The sequence below is a fragment of the Mobula birostris genome, chromosome 2, assembly GCF_030028105.1.
Source record: "Mobula birostris isolate sMobBir1 chromosome 2, sMobBir1.hap1, whole genome shotgun sequence".
NCBI lineage: Eukaryota > Metazoa > Chordata > Chondrichthyes > Myliobatiformes > Myliobatidae > Mobula > Mobula birostris.
Genome location: NC_092371.1, coordinates 30372338 through 30393735, shown reverse-complemented (window position 1 = coordinate 30393735; position 21398 = coordinate 30372338).

Genomic DNA, 21398 nt, shown 5'->3' with positions numbered 1-21398 from the left:
GAAACCCACACGATCACAAGGAGAATGTACAAATTCTTTATAGACACCAATTGAAACTGAACCTGGGTCACTTGCACTGTAATAGCATAACGCTAACCTCTGTGCTGCCATATTAGCCTGCCCCACTCATTAGCTTAACTTGGCATAAGATTGCTAATTTTTAGAATATTAGCCTGCCTGTGTCACTCCAGAATGTTTGCTATAAGAAAGCTTTCTTTGCGTCGGATTTTTCACTAAGGATAGAAACACAAAGCTAATTTACCATGGCATTAAGTACAATATGGTTATTCCACCTGACAGAGAACGACTGCACATGGTATATGATTTTTCCATCCGAAGCATACCATGACATAATTATTTTACCTGATTTGGAGACTATAATATGGTCATTGCACCTGTCACAAAGATAAATTCACTCCTTTAACCTGACATTGTCTATTCAACTCAATTTAAAGGCTTTAAAGAAGTGCATAATTCCACACAATGGGAAAAAAATGAATATGCAGTGGTCATACTTGGCAGAACCCCAGTCATAGTGTCATAGACTCATAGAACACTACAGCGCAGAAAATGGCCTTTTGGCCCATCTAATTCTTGTCAAACCTTTATTCTGCTTAGTCCCATCGATCTGCACCTGGAACATAGCCCACTAATCCAGCAACCTGTCCAAATTTCCCAAATCCATGACTTTTGCTGGCAGTTCGTTCCATGCTCTCACCACTCTCTGAGTGAGGAAGTCCCCCTCCTTGAAAAATTCACCTTTCACCCTTAACACATGATCTTTAGTTCTTGCCTCACCCAATGTCAGTGGAAAAAGACAGCTTGCCTTTACTCAGTCCTGTGCAAAAGTTGTAGGCTTTTTTATATGCATTTTGTTTTAGATGTTTACCTTTTTGTTTTCTGCATTAGTGTATCAGCAAAGAAGAGCAAATTTTAGATCTCCAAATATATATTTTCCAAAAAAAATTTGGAACAGAGGAATTTCAGAATTTTGCTAAAGAAAGTAATATATTAACTAATAGGCCACTTTTTAAATAAAAATTTAATTACTTTGTAGGTACCTGTATTTTGCCCAGTGCATGATTAAACAAAGATAACATCTCCTCTGTACCTACTTCCAAGCACCTTAAAACTGCGTCCTCTCGTGCTAACCATTTCAGCCCTGGGAAAAAGCCTCTGACTATCCAGATGATCAATGCCTCTCAACATTTTATACACCTCTCTCAGGTCACCTCTCATCCTCCAATGCTCCAAGGAGAAAAGGCCAGGTTCACTCAACCTTTTCTCATAAGGCATGCTCCCCAATCCAGGCAACATACTTGTAAATCTCCTCTGCATCTTTTCTATAGTTTCCACACCCTAAGGGCTGAAGGGTCTGTATTGTGCTGTAGGTTTTCTATGTTTCTATAACAAACAGGATACTAATGATCAAGACATAATGAACTAAACTGATTAACTGAAATAAAAGTGTGTACAGAAAGAATCAAACAGGGTGAAAAACGACCAAACTAAAAGGTGAGGGTGTGGCAGATGTAATAATTTAACCTTCAAATCATCAATTCTTACACCATGGCAAGAGTGAACATAGTATCAAGGTACAAGGTGGTCATCCTGCATCAGCAAGGCTGCTCCCAAGCAGAAATTTTGTGGCAGACAGAAGTTACAAGTTATGTTGTCCAAGCTCTTCTGAATGAGTCAAAGGAATGAATAAGGCTGAGGACCAGAAGTACAGTGGTCAGCCACAGAAACTGACTGCAGCAGACAAGAGGTACATCAAACTGACATCTCTTCACAATCTGGAGAAGTCAGGCATTGCTATCTGCTCTGAGCTCACAGAAGCCATTGGAATCCAAGTATGGAAACTCCAGAGAAGACTTGTCAGAAATGGTTTTCAAGGAAGAGTTGCTGCCAAAAAGCCATTCCTCCAAAGTGGCAGCAAATCCAAGCGACTCACCTGCACACAGAAACACAAGGAAAGCTAGAGGACTGTGCCGAACAATGGGAGCAAGTGCTCTGGACCGACTGGTTAAAATTTTAGATTTTTGGCTTAATTAGGAGGCAGTTTGTTCGTAACAGACCTGGAGAGTACTACAGTGGAAATGGAGGTTCCCTACAGATTTGGGGCTGCATTTCTGCAAATGGAGTTGGTGATCTGGTCAGAATTAATGGAAACCTCAATGCTGAGAAGTACAAGTAGATTCTCATCCATCATGTGGTAACAGCAGGGAGGTGTCTAATCGGTCCCACATTCATTCTGCAGCAGGACAATGACCCCAAACACATGGCCAAGGCCATGAAGAACTATCTTCAGTGAAAAGAATGAGGAGTTCTACAGCAGATGGTATGGCTTCCAAAGAGCCCTGATCTGAACATTATTGAGGCTGCTTGGGATTACCTGAAGAAGAGGCAGAAGCAAACAAGACAACCAAAGTCTTCAGAAGAATTGTGGCAAGTTCTTCAAGAACTTACCTGCCAATTTTCTTATAAAACTGCACTTCAGTGTACCTAAGAAAACTGATGTAGTTTTAAGGCAAAGAGTGGTCACACCAAATATTTATTTGATTTAAATTATTTCTTTTTAACTGCTCTTTATAGTAATTTTTTAATATATAGAAACTTTTTATTTCATCTTTGCTTTACAGAAGTTTTTTTTTACATGTGCCTAATACGTTTGCACAGTATTGTATCTATATCTTTCATAATTTTGTATGCCTCTATCACTCCACTCATTCTCCCCACAGTTACCCTCCCACTTCCTTTATCAGGCTTGTTAACTTTCTTTGAGGTTAAAATTGTATTGTAAAACAAAGATATCATTAGAACTTTCAAATGGTTTAGACACAAATGGAGCTCTGGTTGCCTCACTTTAAAGAAAGTACAAAGGCTCTTGAGGGGATGCAGGAGAGATCTATCAAAATGATTTCAGGTATGAGGAACTTCTGTTACATGGATGGGCTTTGAGAGTAAGAGTTATTTGCCTTGAAACACAGCAAGTGGTAAAGCAAATCTGACAGTGGTAGTCAAAGGGTATAGACAGAGCAGAGAGCGAGAAACTTCCATTTGGCAATGCAGACTGGAACTGGATGATATTGGGCATCCATCAGGACTGGAAAGGAAGAGGGAAGCTGAAGGGTCTTGACCTGATGTATTGACTGTTTATGCCCTCTCCATAGATGTTGCCCGATCTGCTGAGTCCTTACAGCATTTTGTGTGGGTTGCTCTGGATTTTCAGCATCTGCCGCAGAATCTCTTGTGTTCATGTTCTGAGTTTTCATGTTCTACTTCTGTCTGCCTGTATTTTCCTTAAGTACTGCTGTTTCTTTGCACTGACTAAGTGCATGGTTGAGAGGTTAGTTTGCCACTGATAATTGCCTTTGGTACTGCAGATATCTGAGTGGTAGAATCTGGAGAAGGTTGGTAATTGGTAATTGGTTTGGTTTATTAATTCTCACATGTACTGAGAACTTTGTTTTGCACGACATGCATACTGACCATTTCATGACATCAGTACATCAAGGTAGTACAAAGGAAAAGCAATAACAGAGTGCAGAATAAAGTGTTACAGTTACAGAGAGAACATGCTTAAGTAACAACAGTCATGAGGTTAAACGTATTTCAGAACAGCAAGCCCCATCTTTATTCCTTTACAAAATAAAACACAGGTTAGTCATTAAAATGGAATGAGTAACTACCCAGTCACTCCATTCCTGTTCTGCCTGACCATCTGCACTTTAAAAGTAGGTGTGGGAAGACAAGCTGCCCCTATATGGGGTCTTAATTCAATATACCTATCACCTTAATATCTAACATGAATGAATACTGGGGGTTGCTTGGTGGGGGGGGGGGGGTTGCTGTTTAGTGGCAGGTTTCCAACCAGTTTTAGTCCTGCACGTCGGTCCCACCCTGTGAAAACTGAAGGCCAGTGCATTTGTGGAAATTGTCACATATTTTTACTTGCAATTCAGCCGCATAAGATAACAGAACAGAATTAGGCTCTTCAGACCAATGAATCTGCTCCGCATTCCATCATACCCCTCTCAAATGCATTCTCCTGTCTTCACCACACAACCTTTGACATCCTTGCTAATCAAGAACCTATCAACCTCTATATATACCCTCTGACTTGGCCTTCACAGCTGTCTGTGGCAATGAATTCAAAGATTCACCACCCTCTGTCTAAAGAAATTCATCCTCATCTCTGTTCTGAAGGGATGTCTTTATATACTGAAGCTGTGCTTTCTTGTCCTAGACTCTCCCACTATAGGAAACATTCTCTCCATGCCTACTCATCTAGGCCTTTCATATTTGATAAGTTTCAATGAGAGTTACTCACCTACCACCCCCTCCCCAACCTCCATTCTTCTAAAATCCAGCAAGTACAGGCCCAGATTTTTGCCTGAATTTAGGTACCTCAGATCTTGAGAAGATTCACATATTTACCTTGGATCTTCTAAATGCTGCTTACTTCTACATTGATGTGACATATTACTTCATCAGGAAGGTTACCTTCATACAGAGGATTATCATCTCTCAGGGAAGGCTATTAATCCTAGTGGTAAATTGGACTCACAGCAAACATTCGGAAGAGTACTCGTTGAGCTACCTGCTCTGACAGATATTATAATGCACAAAGGCTCAAGGTGTCAAATTTTGTGAAAAAAATACGCAGCAATGGTGTTCCAATCAAACCCATAACAAATGATACCTTTTCAAATGACTTCCAGATGTCAGGTAGCAGAAATTCTGTCCCTTTTACAATGTACAGTATTGAACTGACAACTAAAACAGTGATTAATTGGGACAATATTGACCTACAGTCATGCCCTGATGACCTCTGAATAAATTCAGCCAAAAATGCTGGGTTCCTTTTATAAGGAAAAAATTAGATGTGGCGATATTGTACTGAACTTGAATGAGACCGCACTTGCAGCCCTTCGGAGCCCGATGGCTAACGTAAAAACTATTTCTTTTGCAGCTGGTGCAGAATGGATTTACTTGATTGATTCTTGGGCTGGGAGGATTATTCCTTGGAGGGAGATTATACAATAACTCCTGAAGCTCTCTGGTTTATAATTAGATGCAAGATTCTGATAGTGATGGAGAGGTGAGAAGAAGAGGGGCTGCAAAATCGACAAGGAGAGAGCATAATTTCAGAATAAGAGGATAGTCATATAGGACTGAAGTGAACAGAAATATCATTACTCAATACCTTGTAAATCTTTGGAATCACTGAGCCCAAAGAATTGGAGATTTTCAGTCACTAATTGTATTCATGCTCAAAACCAATATGCCCAGTGTCCACTATACTAGGTACCTCCTGTACCTAACAAAGTGGCCACTGTGTCTATGTTTCTGATCTTTTACTGTTGTAGCCCATCCACTTCAAGGTACGACACTGTATTTTAGGATTATCTAAGTTATTGTTCCCTTCCTGTCAGCTTGAACCAGTCTGGTCATTCTCCCCTGATCTCGCTCATTAACAACGCAAACACGAGGAATTCTGCAGATGCTGGAAATTCAAGCAACACATATCAAAGTTGCTGGTGAATGCAGCAGGACAGGCAGCATCCTCAGACCCTTCGTCAGGCCGTTTCGGCCTGAAACGTCGACTGTACCTCTTCCTAGAGATGCTGCCTGGCCTGCTGCATTCACCAGCAACTTTGATATGTGTCACTCATTAACAAGGTGTTTTCGCTCACAGAACCGCCGCTCACTGGATTTAAAAAAAATATTTCAAACCATTCTCTGTAAATTTCAGACTGTTGAGCGTGAAAGTCCCAGGAGACCAGCAGTTTCTGAGATACTCCAAACCATCCCATCTGGCACCAACAATCATTCCACAGTCAAAGTGGTTCAGATCACATTTCTTCCCCATTCTGATGTTTGGTCTGAGCAATAACGGAACCTCTTGACATGTCTGCGTGCTTTTATGCGTTGAGGTGCTGCCACATGATTGGCTGATTTGATATTTGCATTAATGAGCATTACTGTACCTTATAAATTGGCCACTGAGTGTATATTCTTGAGCTGTAGGAAATAAGAGGATCAGGTGAGGCATCAGCCCTATTATTTTGAACAATATATCAAAGGTTAATTGCGCAATGCTATAGATAAAAGAATGTACACACTTTTATTGTCAAAACAATAACCATTTATTCCCTTCTAAATAACAGGTAATAATCATTTTCATGTTTTTCTGATATGAAATTAAATGCCTGATGGCAGCATTTGACGCTGAATGCAGATGTCTAACAGTAGCTTTGTGACCTTGTACACCTGCTCTTCCTGGGATTAAGCATTCACACTCAATAACCTTATGGTTCAATATATCTCAGTTATCAACACAAAGGACAACAATTTTTTTTTAGTTAAAAATATACTTGTCTGCCCTCCTTCCTAAAAATACCAGCTTTGACTGAGAAAAATTCTGGATATTTTAGGCATCTTGTAGTCCTTCTCCAGATGGCAATTTTTTTTTGTGTTAGGACCCTTAGCACCCTTAGCACAGCAATAGGCACATGCCTATTGCTTTTGTTCCCTTCATCAATTGCTGTTCCATTTACCCCTCTGCCTCTGTTCTTCAGCTGCCCCATTGCTTTCATGCCCATTGAATCAGATTCCTGGGTTTTTAGCTTTGTTTATTCTGGGTCAGTGAACATCCACTTCCATCTAAGTCAGGAGAACCTTGGTTTAGAAAACAATGCAGTCTATTGATTTATATAGCCTCTGTGGCCACATTATTAGGTACACCTGTATATCTGCCCATTAGTGCAAATACCAAACCAGCCAGTCATGTGGCAGCAACTCACTGCAAAAAAGCATGCAGACAAGGTCAAAAGGTTCATTTATTGTTTAGACTAAACATCAGAATGGGGAAGAAATGTGATCTTAGTGACTTTGACCATGGAAAGATTGTTGGTGCCAGACGGGATGGTTTGGGTGTCTCAGAGACTACTGACCTCATGCACAACAGTCTCTAGGTTTTACAGAGATTGGTGTAGAATACAAAACACATTCAGTGAGCAGCAGTTCTATGGGCAGAATTACCTTGTTAATGAGAGAGGTCAGAGGAGAGTGGCTGGACTGGCTTAAGTTGACAGGAAGACAACAGTAACTCGAATAACCACGTGTTACAACAGTGGTGTGCAGAAGAGCATCTCTGAGTGCACGTCAGTCCTCGGAGCGGATGAGCTACAGCAGCAGAAGGCCACAAACACTCAGTGGCAACTTTATTAAATACAGGAGCTACCTAATACAATGGCATTTATCACACAAGTGAGATAGATGATGCTTCTTTTACTAAATGTATTTGCTCTCTTCTTTCGTCCAAGACTCTCTCTCCTCCATAGCAGTCCAGTGGAATGTGTCTGACTGTCATGGGGAGGCACCTATATGGACCAATGCCTTTTTGTTATTACAATATGCCTAAATTTCACAACTGCATTAGACTGAGAATATTCCCCTTTGGGCTAGTGCGGGTTTCATGGATTAAAACATACCTTTAAATCTCCTTTTGGCCAATTTCACAATTGCACGGGGTCACAGTGGACATTCATGCTAAAGCTAATGAGGATCTAATGGACCAAACAACCTGCTTTTGTGTCCTCACAGCTTACTTCCCAACTTGTTTTTCATTATTCATAAACATACATTGCAGTCGTTTCAACTAAATCATGAAAATAATCTCAAAATATCTGAGGTCCCAGAATTTATTCTGATACCCACAAACAGCCAGATTAAGAATAATCTGACCAAGATCTCTGTTTATTAATCAATCCTCCATCTACTGCCAAAATATTATTCTCACATTTGCTTTCTGGTACCTTGCTGAAGAACCTTTTGTGTAAAGCCTGACAACTGCTTTTGAAAATCTGGTTTACCACACCCACTGTTTCACACTGCTAATTACACTCTCAGAAAGCTTGCTTAGATTTGTTGAGCACATTTTCCCTTTCACTTTTGCAAAAGCATGCTGACTCTTTCTAATCATCATAATTTTCTAAGTGCCTGCGAACAAATCCTTAATTGTGGATTACAACGTTTTCCCAACATACATGCCAAGTTAAACACTCGTCAATTTTATACTTACAAGCTACACCCCACCTGTACCATTCCAGAGTGCAGGGAATTATAGAAGATCATCACAAATGTATCCACAATCACTAAAGCTACTTTTAGAACTCTAGGATGCCAGCCAACTTCAGGGATTTGTTGGCTCTTACAGCTATTCATTCCTCCCTGAACTTTCTGCTTACCAATGTTAATTACTTGTAGCTCCTCACATTGTTTAGTTCCCCACTACTTTGGGTGCATTTAATGTGCATTTTACTGTGAAAATTGATACAAAAAATAGGTGCTTGATTCCTATTATAATATCATCTATTTCTGCTTTTAAAGATCCTAAGTTTATTATTACCTCTTCCAAGAGATCCTGCAGATGCTGAAAACTAAGAGTAACACGTACAAAATGCTAGAGGAACTTAGCAGATCAGGTGGCCTCCATAGAAAACAATGAAGAATCAAGATGCCCTGATGAAGGGTCTTGGCCTGAAATGTTTCAATCTTTATTCATTTCCATAGATACTGCCTAACTTGCTGAGTTCCTCCAGCATTATGTGTATGTTGTTACTAATCTTTTCCCTGTTTGCAAAATGTTTACATTTTTTATATTCATGCTAGTTTACTTTGCTAATCTATATTCTCTCTGCTAATTTTTTTGGTCAATCATTGCCAAATTTGAAAACTCCCTGCCCAAGACCTAACTGGTTATCTTGGCAATATCACAAATTTAATCAAACGCAGCACTTAACATCTTGATATACTGGAATCATTCATTTTTACAAAAACAGTTTTTAATTTCTTGTCATATTTTTATTGAAAATTTTAAAATATTTTCCTAATATTTGTTATATTGACCCACTAGCAACCTTTTAAATTTAATTCTCTCTCTTCTTATACAATTCACTTTTCCTGCTGAAATGTATTTTAATAAAGTTTCTCTAGTTGAAACATAGCACCCCAAAACTCTATGTAAAGTTTTGTCATATTGAGAACTATATAATAAAAATTACTAATTAATCTTCCCTCGATAAATGTATAGATTTAAAGTGGCTGATTTCTGGTTTGTTGTGAGATTTATTGCATCAGAGGATCATATTCATCCCCCCCCCCGCCACTGATCCTAATTTATTTGTTCATTCCAAGTCAAAATGAAAATGCTGCATAATTACTCTATTACCTCACTACACGCTCCTCTTATTTCTTGATTGGCACTCCTTTCAACAATATATCTGCTGTATGTAATCCGTTCATCTATTTCCATTAGATTTTTGTCAACTCATTCTCTGTCATCTCCACAAATACAGATTCTATGTCAGGAACATTTCTCATTAGTATGTTATCAAGTGCTTAGACATCAGGGTACTTCCACCTATTATTACCCCTCCATTTCCATTTTCCATTTCTACATGTGAAGAACCCTGGAATATTTAATGCACAGCCCAAAGTTCAAAGTAATTCTTTTTAATCAAACAACATATACTGTATGTCAGCACACACAATACGGAGATTCATTTTCTTGTGGGCATACTCAATAAATTCAATAACCATAGCAGGATCAATGAAAGACCACACCATCACACAAACAGGGCAGACAACCAATGTGCAAAAGACTGTGCAAATACAGAAGGAAAAATATAATAAATAAATATCGAGAACATGAAATGAAGAGTCCATGAAAATTAAGCCACAGGTTATGGTAACATTTCAGTGATAGGGAAAGTGAAGTTGAGTGAAATTATCCCCTTTGGTTGAAGAGCCTGATGGTTGAGGGGTAATAACTGTTCCTGGTGATGTGAGTCCTGAGGCGCCTTAACTACAGCAGTGAGAAGAGAACATGAACTGGGAGGTGGGAGTCCTTGACGATGGATGCTGCTTTCTTGCGACAAAACTCTGTGTAGGTGTTCTTAAGGGTGGAGAGGGCTTAATTGTGATAGATTTGAGCCATATCCCCTAATTTTTGTAGATTTTCCATTCAAGGGTATTGGTGTTTCCATACCAGGCTGTGATGCCACCAGTCCATATACTCTCCACCACACAGATATAGAAGTTTGTTAAAGTTTTACATCATGCCAAATCTTTGCAAACTCCTAAGGAAGTGGAGGCATGCTGTGCTTTCTTTGTAGTTGCACTTACATGGTGGAGAACTCAGGGCAGGTTATTTAATGATAAAACAAAGGAATTGAATGTTTCTGACCCTCTGTATTTCTGATCCTTCAATGAGGACTGGCTCAAGATCCTCTAGTTTCCTCCCCCTGAAGTCAATAATCAGCTTTTTGGTCTTGCTGATGTTGAGTAAGAGGTTGTTGTTGTGGCACCACTCATCAGGCAGCTACACCGACATTACAGCTATTAGATTAAAGTTCATATATATCTCTACTTGTGGCACTTTTCATCAATTTTATAAATGCTTCATGCATTTAGAGAAACACATTTTACATTCAACCTCTGACATTTTCCTTTACTTGACCTGATTACTGATGCATCATTACTGTGGAACTTACTGACATGCACTTAATTTTGCAAATTTGCTGATTTGTTCTATAGGCTTGATTAACTTCTCACTGACTGTCTCCATTGTTTTCATTAAATGTCCTATCATTGGGACCAAAATCCTTAGTAATTCACTTCTCCCAGCATTGATTGAACACCAGTTCAAGTGGATCTCATAGAAAGTGTTTCCTCCTTCTGCACTGCATCTGTCTAGGTCTCAAGAGTAGAAATTCTTGTCTCTTACCTATTCAATTTGAGTTAGACCTCCAGCTCTGTGCTCTGTGTATCCCTGGGTCAACTTCTGCAATGATTAAGAAACAATCTAGTGAACCTGTCCAGTAATTATTTGGTTCTAGATTTTAATCATGATGCTAGCTTCTCAGATTCACTTGCAGAACCTTATACCCTGATCAACCTACATTAGTTTCTCATTGGTCCATTTCAAAATGGGTCACAATCTCCCTTCTAGTTCTTGTTCAACCTCTGGAGATTATATAACCCTCCTATCAGTGAGGTACGGAGCATTTTTGGGCCCCAGTTTAGAGCTGCAGAGAATGGTATCTCTTTCTCTTTGAACTCACTGTCAACTACAATACCACGTTCCTTCTCCCCTCACCTACTTGATTGACCTCCAGTATCGCAATGTCATTTTGCTCATCCTTCCTAAAGGCCCAACAAGAACCTGGAATTAGTGGCAAAGTGTCAAGGCATGAGTCCTGAGTGTCAGTACATGAGGTGTATAGACAGGGTAAATGCAAGCAGGCTTTTTCCACTGAGATTGGGTGAGACTAGAACAAGAGATTGTGGGTTAAGGGTGAAAAGTGAAGTGTTTCAGAGGAACATGAGGAGGAACTCAGAGAGTGGCAACAGTGTGGAACGAGCTGCCAGCGGAAGTGGTGGATGCGGATTGGATTTCAATATTTAAGAGAAGATTGGATAGATGCATGGAATGCTGGGATATAGAGGGCTGTGGTGCAGGCTGATGGGAGTAGGTAGAATTATGGTTCAGCATAGATGAGATGGATTGAAGGTTTTGTTTCTGTGCTGTAGTGTTCTATGACTCTTTGTTAGCTCTGACTTACATCTGTTGCTAACCATGAATCAAACCCTAGCTGTTCTCATACGTATACGGTGTGCTTGCCTCACAGATACATCACAGCATTCAGTTTCACAATCACATCTGTGGATAACCCCTAACCAAACCAATCATGATCTCCTCCAGGAAAAATCTGTTAGCCTCCCAGATAACTCCCCTTCCCTGACATTACATATCTGAATCTGGGACTTTGTGTTCTTGCTGATCTCCAGTAACTCCCACATACTGCAGCTGCTTTACAACACCTGTGCTGCCAGCACTATCTTCACACATTCAATTTGCTAGAGATTTTTTTATCTCCTTGAAAGTTTTGTAATTGGTAATTATTGTAGTTACATGCACCACCATACAGCGAAAAATTTTGTTTGCCTGCCGCCCATGCAGATCATTCTATACTTAAGTAGATCGAGCTAATACAAAAGGAAGAAAAGAAATATTGCAGAATGTCGTGCAACAGTTAAAGAGGATGTGTGGAGCAGGCTAAGTCAAGTCAAAGTCAGAGTAATTTTATTATCAAACTATATATACTTACATATAAGTACATTATGTACCTCCTGTATCTAATAAGATAGCCACTGAGCATATGTTCATGGTCTTCTGCTGCTGCAGCCCATCCACTGCAAGGTTTGACATATTGTACATGTACTGAGTGTAGCATTACTGTTATAGAGCATGTGCAGTGCAGGCAATGTCAACTCAAAGTCAAAGTAAATTTATTATCTAAATACATATACATTAAGTGGCCAATTTATTAAGTACACATGTACACCTGCTCGTTAATGCAAATATCTAATCAACCAATCATGTGGCAGCAACTCAATGCATAAAAGCATGCAGACAAAGTCAAGAGGTTCAGTTGTTGTTCAGAACAAACATCAGAATGGGGAAGAAATGTGATCTAAATGAATTTGACCGTGGAATGACTGTTGGTGTCAAATGATGTGGTTTGAGTATCTCAGAAACTGCCGATCGCCTGGGATTTTCATGCTCAACAGTCTCTGGAGTTTATAGAGAAAGACGACAATAACCAGTGAGCAGTGGTTCTGTGGGTGAAAACACCGTTTTAAAGAGCTCAGAGGAGAATGGCCAGACTGTTTCAAGGTGACAGTAACTCAGATAGTACAACAGTGGTGTTCAGAAGAGCATCTCCGAGCACACAACATGGTCAGGCCCTGAAGTGGATGGGCTACAGCAACAGAAGACCACGAACATACACTCAGTGTCCACTTTCTAAGCTACAGGAGGTGCCCAATAAAGTGGTGCTGGGTGTATGTCACTATACACTACCTTGAGATCCTGCTTTTCTTACAGGAAAATAAAAAAAATACAATTACATTTATGAAAACTCTACAGACTCATACCAATGTACCAAATAAGGCAAATTGTGCAAATGATAAAAGAGTAAATATATAATACTGAGAGCAACTTGTGGAGTGGTGGAGGTCTGGAAAGTGAACACTCAGCAAATAAAGTGCAAGGGCTACAACGTGATAGATTCAGAGAAGAAGAGTTCTCAATACAAGGATTTTACAACAGCAGGATAGAAGCTGTGGTGGAGTCAGGTGATGAGTGTTCTCAAGCTGTTGTATCTTCTGCCTGACGGGAGGGGGAATGACCAGGGTGGGAGTGGTCCTTGTTTATGTTGGCTGCTTTCCCAAGGCTGTGAGAAACGTAAACAGATTATTGGAAGGGGGAGAGGTTTTTCTGATGAAATAGACCACATTCACAACTCCCAATTCACAATTCTTTGTGGTCTTGGGAAGAATAGTTGCCATACTAAGCTGTGATGTAACTGGATAGGATGCTTTAAAACATATTGATTAGGTCACTGCACTAAAAGATTTATTTTAAAAATAAGATAGAAGGTAGTGACAAAAGAGGGAATATGGATTTATGAAATGGAGATTGTATTTGACAACCTGTTGAAACACGTTCCGGTTATATCCGAATGCAAATCAGAATCAGGTATATTATCACTGATATGTCATGAAACTCGTTGTTTTTCAGCACAGTACAATGCAATACATAAAATATACTATAAATTAGAATATGAAATGTATAAAAAAGTAGTGTAAAAAGAGAGCAAATATAGTGTTCATAGATACATTATCCATTCAGAAATACGATGGTGGAAATGAAGAAGCTGTTCCTAACATGTTATAACCACCTCAGCAGGTTATGACAACTGACAAATACTCATGGTGTAGTCAAGCTTTCAGTAGACCTTTGATAAGGACCCATTATTAAACACAATTAGAGCTCATGGTATGGGGGTATTGAAGATTAGATAACACACAAAGCCGAGAGTAGGAATAAACTTGCTCTTTTCAGGTTAGGAGTCTGTACATAGGGATTGATGCTATTGAGAAGTAGAAGATGACAGGAACAGAGTGATCGAGTTGCCCTGTGACAGTAAAAGGTAAATCACAGGCCAGTGGGAAGGTGATTTGTTAGTGAATGTCATTTCAGCTTCAAGACTGCAGTTGCCCAAAACTGCCAGATGAGAGCCTGTTTCCATCCCTCTGCCACTTCCCTTCCATCCTAGACCTGCTTTTGGACAGAAAATAAATCAGATCAAGGTCCCCGGTTAAGGCACTAAGATCTCTGCACGTTGAGCTGGCCGGTTCCTCTTTCTTAGTTAAGATGAAAAGATGTTAGTTTGCTTCTTTCTCCATAATGATGACTGATTGACAAAATGTTCTTCAATGCTGTCAAAGAGAGAGAGCAAGAGGAGAGCTAATTAAAATGATCCTAATAGGTCTTGACAAGACGGATGCGAAGGAAACATTTCCTCTTATGGGACAATCTAGGGGGATACTGTTTGAAAATAAGTGTTGCCAATTAGCCGGAGGGGGTGTAATTCCTTTTATCTGTGCTTCTTTAGTCTTTGGGCTCTTCCTCTTGACTATTAATGGATGCAGAGTCTTTGATTGTTTTGAAGGTAAAGAGCAGATGGATAATTGGTCAGCAAAGGAGCGAATGAGATTGCAGCTGCCTTGAACTCCAAATTCAAGCCCATCTCCAAACTCCTCTGACTGCTTTTCCATCCCAACATGTCAACCTCAGTTGGATGGAGAAGCCAAATGTGGGTAGCACAGTGACACAGCAGGGCAGGTAGAGCCAGAATCAGGTTTAATATCACTGACATAGTTTGTGAATTTTTCTGTTTGGTGACAAAACATGAAAAATTATAAATTACAATAAGGAATATATATAAAAATTAAATTAATAATGCAAAAAGAAAGGAAGAAAAGTGAGATAATATACATGTTTTTTTTTTCATTGTCCATTCAGAAATCTGATTAATGGCAGGGCAGAGGAAGATGTCCCTAAAATATTGAGTGCACATCTTCAGACTCCTGTTCCTCCTCCCTGATGGTAGCGATAAAAAGAAGGCATGTCTTGGGTGATGGGAGTCCTTAATGATGGATGCTGCCTTTTGAAGATGTCTTCAATGCTGGGGAGCCACTGCCACACGGCTCCAGACTCCCATTTTAAATCCTAACCTTGGGTGTTGTCTGAGTGGAGTTTACACCTTCTCCCTCTGATGACATGGATTTCCCTTGTGGTGGTCTGGTTTCCTCCCAAATCCCAGAGACATGTAAACATCAACTACAGATTGCCCCAAGTTTGTAAGTGAGTGGTAGAATCTGGAGGAGGGAGGTGGGGGGGTTGGGTGTTGACATGGATATGGAGAGAAAATAAAAAGGGAATAGTTGTTAGCATGAACTGGATGGGCTGAGTGGCCTTATCAGCACTATATCTTACTATGATCTCTGAGTGGCTACTGGGGATATATGAGGTTACAATCAAATCAACCAGGTTTTTCATTTAGAAATATAGTATGGTAACAGGCCCTTCTGGCCCAATGAGTCCATGTGTCCCATTAACCTACTAAACAGTCCGTCTTTGGAATGTTGGGGGAAACCAGAACACCCGGAGGAAACCCATATAGTCACGGGGAGGATGTACAGGCTCCTTACAGACAGTGGCAGAAATGGAACCCGGGTTGCTGGTGCAGTAACAACATTACACTAGCTGCTAAGTTGCCATGCTTGCCTCTATTGTTCTGATTAAATGGTAGAAAAGGATTTAGGAGCCAAGTTCCTGCTCTGCTCCGCATATATACCTGTTGTGAGACTGCAAAAATCACAATTACATTCTGCAGGCACTGGGGCTGGGTACACAACATGGGAGCAGGTTTCACTTCCTGTGGGATTGTTTAGCACAGAAAGGATTAATATGTGGAGTATTCTCAGACAAAGCACAGAAAGACATTTTTAGATGAAGCCTTTCATTTCTTTGAACAGCTAATGAAATGATTGTGAAATGTAGTCAGTATTGCATTGGCAAAGCATATGGTAGACAGATCTGCACAGCAAGATCCCACAGCAATGTATACCAAACAGGTAGCCATTACCTAGTCATGGTTAAGGAATAAATACTGCGCTGAAGGAATCTCTCTTCCTCTTTTCAAAGATGGTGTCATGAGAAGTGAGATGAATACAAGGTTGGCACGGTAACATAGCGGTCAGCATAACACTATTACAGAGCCAGTGACCCATGCTCAATCCTATCACTGTCTGTAAGGAGTTTAAATGTTCTCCTCATGACCATGTGGGTTTCCTCTGGGTGATCTGGCTTCCTCCCACATTCCAAAGACATACAAGTCAGTCGGTTAGTAGGTTACATGGGTGTAATTGGGCGGTGCAGGTTCACTGGGCCAGATTGCTGAAAAAAAGTTCATATGATAAATGTCACCTCTGTCAGTGCAGCATCCCCTTGGGTACTCCACTGAAGAGCCAACCTTTTGATATCACTTCCTGTGACGTTGAAGAGTCTTAATGTTGGCACAGTCACAGCTAAAGTTTGAGGCCTTCTCAACTCGAGATTTTTGTTCTCGTGTCTCTGGTTTGGGACTTGAACCCAAAGTTATTTGACTCAGCAGCAAGACTGCTACCAAGCTAGACACAGCAGTAAAAAAGAAGCCAGCCTGACTGAATTTTCTTCCTTCTGACTGGATTGAAGGCAGGAACTTGAGATTAAGTCATAAGAAGGGGTCCCACAGGATAAACAACTGCTTTTAGTTTTGCATCCCAATCTCTGTGGTTAGAAGGACCCATTTCCCTTGCAATTCATAACATACTGATATACACTTCAATGTAACAACTGACCTTTGACAGTCTGGATGCTTGCACAATATTGCAGGGATGCGATCTGAAGATTGCAGATAGATAGAAGTTGAGAATTCATTTCTCCTCTCCCTCCAGCCAGACTCCCCCGTCACAGTTACCGACACCATCCTAGGTGTGTGTCTGCTTCCAACTTGGCTGCCCCTTTAGAAAATAAATACCGGGGCAAAAAAGATCTAACTGTGGAAATTTGGTAAACGTTACTGCTGAAGAATTATCTGCAATAGCAGCCTGTGGAGGATTAATAGCCAATTTTTTTTCAATTCCACAGCAGGTTATGTGAAACCTTATTTGTACACATTTCTGCAGTTCAAAAGGATGCTGTTAATCATGAACCAATTTTCTGAAATACAAATCAGACTGCCTTTTGTTAGCTCTACTCCATTTCACATAAATATTAATCCTGCTATACTCATAGAACTGATTTTTCTTCCCTATTTATCATTTCTATTTCATTATGCTGTACAGAGTGCAACACTTCTTGTTAAGAATGCGAAAAAAGGTGCCCTAGGGCTTCTGTAGAAAGCCCTGCCTCTCCATCCACCTCCCCCTCACCACCCCCCACTGCCCACACCCTCTATACACACACACACTCACACACACACAGATAATGCCTTGTGCATACATGATGACTTCAGTCAGCTTGAGCTTACTGCTGTCGTGTGTGCTGAGACGCTCTGCAGTGCAGCCTCCTCTTCTGTGTGGTAGATAGAGCGAGAGGGACCTGATTGCAAGCTAAAGGCTCTGGTCCGTCTCCCCGGTCGACAGCCACCACCTCCCTCCCCTGACCCCACTTTAGGCTGAATCCACAATCTGCTGGGAAACACCATGATCAATAATTTGAATGAATGTGATGATGGAGATGGTGGTCCAAACCAGGGTAAGTGCTGGCATTCTCTGTCTTGTTGCTTCCTGTCAAGCATTGCTCCGTGTGTGCGTGTGTCAGGAGATAGGATTACACAGAGCGAGCGAGAGAGAGAGAGAGAGATCGACAGAGCCTGCAAGCTAGTGATGTGCTTCACCACTGTATACATGGTTACCATGTTGATGTCCGTCTGCAGTGCTGGAATGTGTGGCCGTGGCGGAGGGTGCCGTCAAATGTCCTTTCGACACGCTGTCACTCTTCAGGATTAAGTGGACTGTTCTTTGATGCAGATTCAGCACAGCGGAGGCAGGGTGACAGCTGCGAGTCTTTGATGTGAAAGATTCAGAGGGGCTGGTTACACGACTCCTGCTGATCGCTTGCAACCTTTGCCTTTCCCTCTGCCTGCCCCTTGAGGTCCATAATTGTGGGCTTCTCCTCAGGGGCTGTACGCAACCCCTCCAAACCTGAAGAGAGAGCTTCCTTGAAACAAAACCTTAAAGTTGCCCCTTAATAATAAATTATAGGTAGGAATGGGAGGTGAGGGGAAAGAGCATGTTAAGGATAACTACATAAAGCTTAAGAGAGTAATGTGGATTTCAGTGGCTTAGTAATAAACCTGCCATTTGGTTTCCAAGAAAAGAAATCTGCTTTGTGTTAAGCTGTTAAGTGCTTAAAATAAAATGACTGGATGGTGGGGGGGGGGGCTGCAAAATGTGCTTCCTTCTAATAGTGAGCAAGTACTGCAGTGCTTTTTTTTTAATGACGCCTCTGCAACGTGTGATTCATAATAGAAAAAAATGTTGAAACATACTAAACTAAACACCAAACAGTAAAGCCCAGATGTGAACTGTTGTATTGGTCTTCTTGACAACGAGATGTCTGAGAAATGAACTGTGGACCAATTTATGAAATTCTCCCTGCACTAGAAGGAAATCTTGTCCCTCCTGCAACTGTTCCTTTAGAGGGGTTCTATTAGTAGTTATCAGATATAGTAAAAATCCTGCAGTGCTTTGATATTTCCACTGCAATGTAGTTGCATGCAAAATCTTACCAAGTGAGCTACTAATCATGAAATTGCAAGTTAGATACTAAACACCTTGGTAAGAATTCAGTAGGTTTTGAAATTGCTCCACTGCATGATATCAACAAGAGTCTTTGATTACCTGCCTTAGGAAATCCCCTATTGCTGCATCATATAACAAAGTGACTACCTTATGTAATGTGGCTGTGGGATTATGTGACGTAGATTTGTAACACAGACTATGTGTGATACTTGATAGATCATAGTGTCAACATGAATATTTCCCTGGAATGGCATCTGATGCAGAATGATATGAACTATCCCTACATTGGCTCTGTTTTCAATTTGATTGTAACAGTAGATTTGCATTAAAACTTTCTTTATAATAGAGACCTTTCATTTGCAAACTGCATGATGATAAGTTGTGTAATATTTCTGTGAAACTGGGTCATTGATCAGAGTTTCAAATGCGTGGATTAGATGAGAATATTCAGTTAAATTTGACATCAAGTCCAAAATTTTACTTCTGAATTCTTAATTTGAAATATGTCAGCTTAGAAGAAGGGTACAATCAATGAAGATTAAGATACATGGACAGTGTCAGACCAGTTTGGTAGCACTGGCAAACTCATCCCCCTGTAAGGCAAGTTGGCACTGGTCACACACCTGTGACGGCATCCAAATTGCTGGCCATGTTAGTGTGTACACACCCTGCTGTGACCAGAAACACAGACACAACAGACACAGTGGTGGCAGTCACGTGATCACCACGCCTGATTACTTTGGGCAATGAACTTCCTCCCAGCTGAATCAAGAGGTGTGGAAACAGGTTGGCTCGTTGCACAGACTGCGGCAGATGACACTTTGAAAGCAAATGCAGAGGAAACCAAAAAGCAATTTATGAAGGGCGGGTGATGATAAGAAAACTGAGGAGTCCTGTTGAATCACAGAAAGCAAATTAATTTTTGCACTCTTGAAAGATGTCCTGAGCGCTTGTGGTGAAGGAATCTTTCTTCCACTATTTGCACAGGCTACACGCAATGTTCCCTGTCAGTGCTGATTAAATTACAAACTGTCACAGCACATTTCAGAGAGAGAACCAGGTGTAGAGATGCAGAGACTTGGCACAAAGAACAAAATCCTATCTTCACCAAATTCTTGACATGAACTTGAATATCCTGGCAATCTTCTGAAGAAGCACACAGACGCTTTCCTTAGATGTAATGTGACCATTTTGCATTTGGCATGTTGCTGCTCCAGCGAAAAGAAAATTAATTTTTATTGCCACCTACCTCTCTGCACAACCAGGGTGAAGATCAGGAGCTCAATCTCAAGTCACAGTAAATGGGTTCAGTTCCAAAATTGAATTGATATCTGAAATATATATTGACTTTTATTTTAACCATTTGCAGTTTTAAAAAGATCATTGTTATTTTTATCAACCTTCAGTCGTACGGTCAAGATTCAAGATAGTTTAGTGTCATTCCAGTTCACAAGTACAAAGGAGAACAAAGTAATTGTTACGCTGGATCTGATGCAGCATAGAGAAAAGTGCAAAAAAATAAAGAACACAAGAAAAAACATAATAAATATACAAGATTAGCTTAAAACCATAGATTGATTCTAAGTCCATAAAGTGACACTTGGTACAGGATTACCAAGGCGATTCTAACAGGTAGTGATAATGCAGTGTTGGTTGTGTGGTGGGTTAATGGGTGCAGATGTTGAGCTGCCTTATGGCTTGGGGGAAGTAACTGACTTTGGGTCCTGGTGTGTAATCTCTTCCCTGATGGAAGTTGGACAAACAGTCCATGAGTAGGGAGTATGGGATTCTTCATAATATCACTGGCTTTCTTCTGTATATATGTCCTTGATGGTGGCTAGGCTGATGCTGGTAATGTGATGGGTAGTTTTAACTGCCTTTTGTAAAGCTCTCCTGTCCATCACAGTTGAGTTTCCGTACCATGCAGTGATACAGCATATTACGATGCTCTCAACTGAGCCTCCGTAGAGGGTTGTGAGTATTGATGTGCATCATCAAGCTCTCTGCAGCCTCAGAAAGTAGGGGCATTGGTGACCTTTCTTGACTATGGAGGATGTGTCCTGAGACCATGAGGGGTTGTGCAAGATGTGCACTCCAGGAGTTTGAAACAACTCGGGCATTAACTAAGATAGCCACCATGTTGAAACTCAGAGACTGAAAGAACAAAATTCTCCTTAGATCCTTTAGATATTTGCTATCACTCTACTGAGTCAGCAATAGAACTTGGACGAAGATGAAGACCTAGATTTGAATTGTCCTTAAGAGTCTGAAAGCCCAAGGGGCATTTAAGAATGCCCCTTTAGAAGAAATCATTCAGTTCTCTAACTTACAGCAATTCCCCCCCTCTTTTCCATTCCCCGTTCTGATTCCCCCTCACCCCACCTACTCTCCTCACCAGTTCATCATTTCCCTCTGATGCCTCTCCTCCTTCCTTTTCTTCCATGGCCCACTGAAATTTCCTGTGAGATCCCTTCTTCTTCAGCCCTTTACCTCTTCCACCTATCACATCCCAGCTCCTGCCCTACCCACCCACCTTGCCCCTCAACTGCTTTCCACCTATCACCTGCCAGTTTGCCCTCCTTTTCCTCCCCCTCCTCACCCCGCCTTCTTATTCTGGCTTCTTCCCCCTT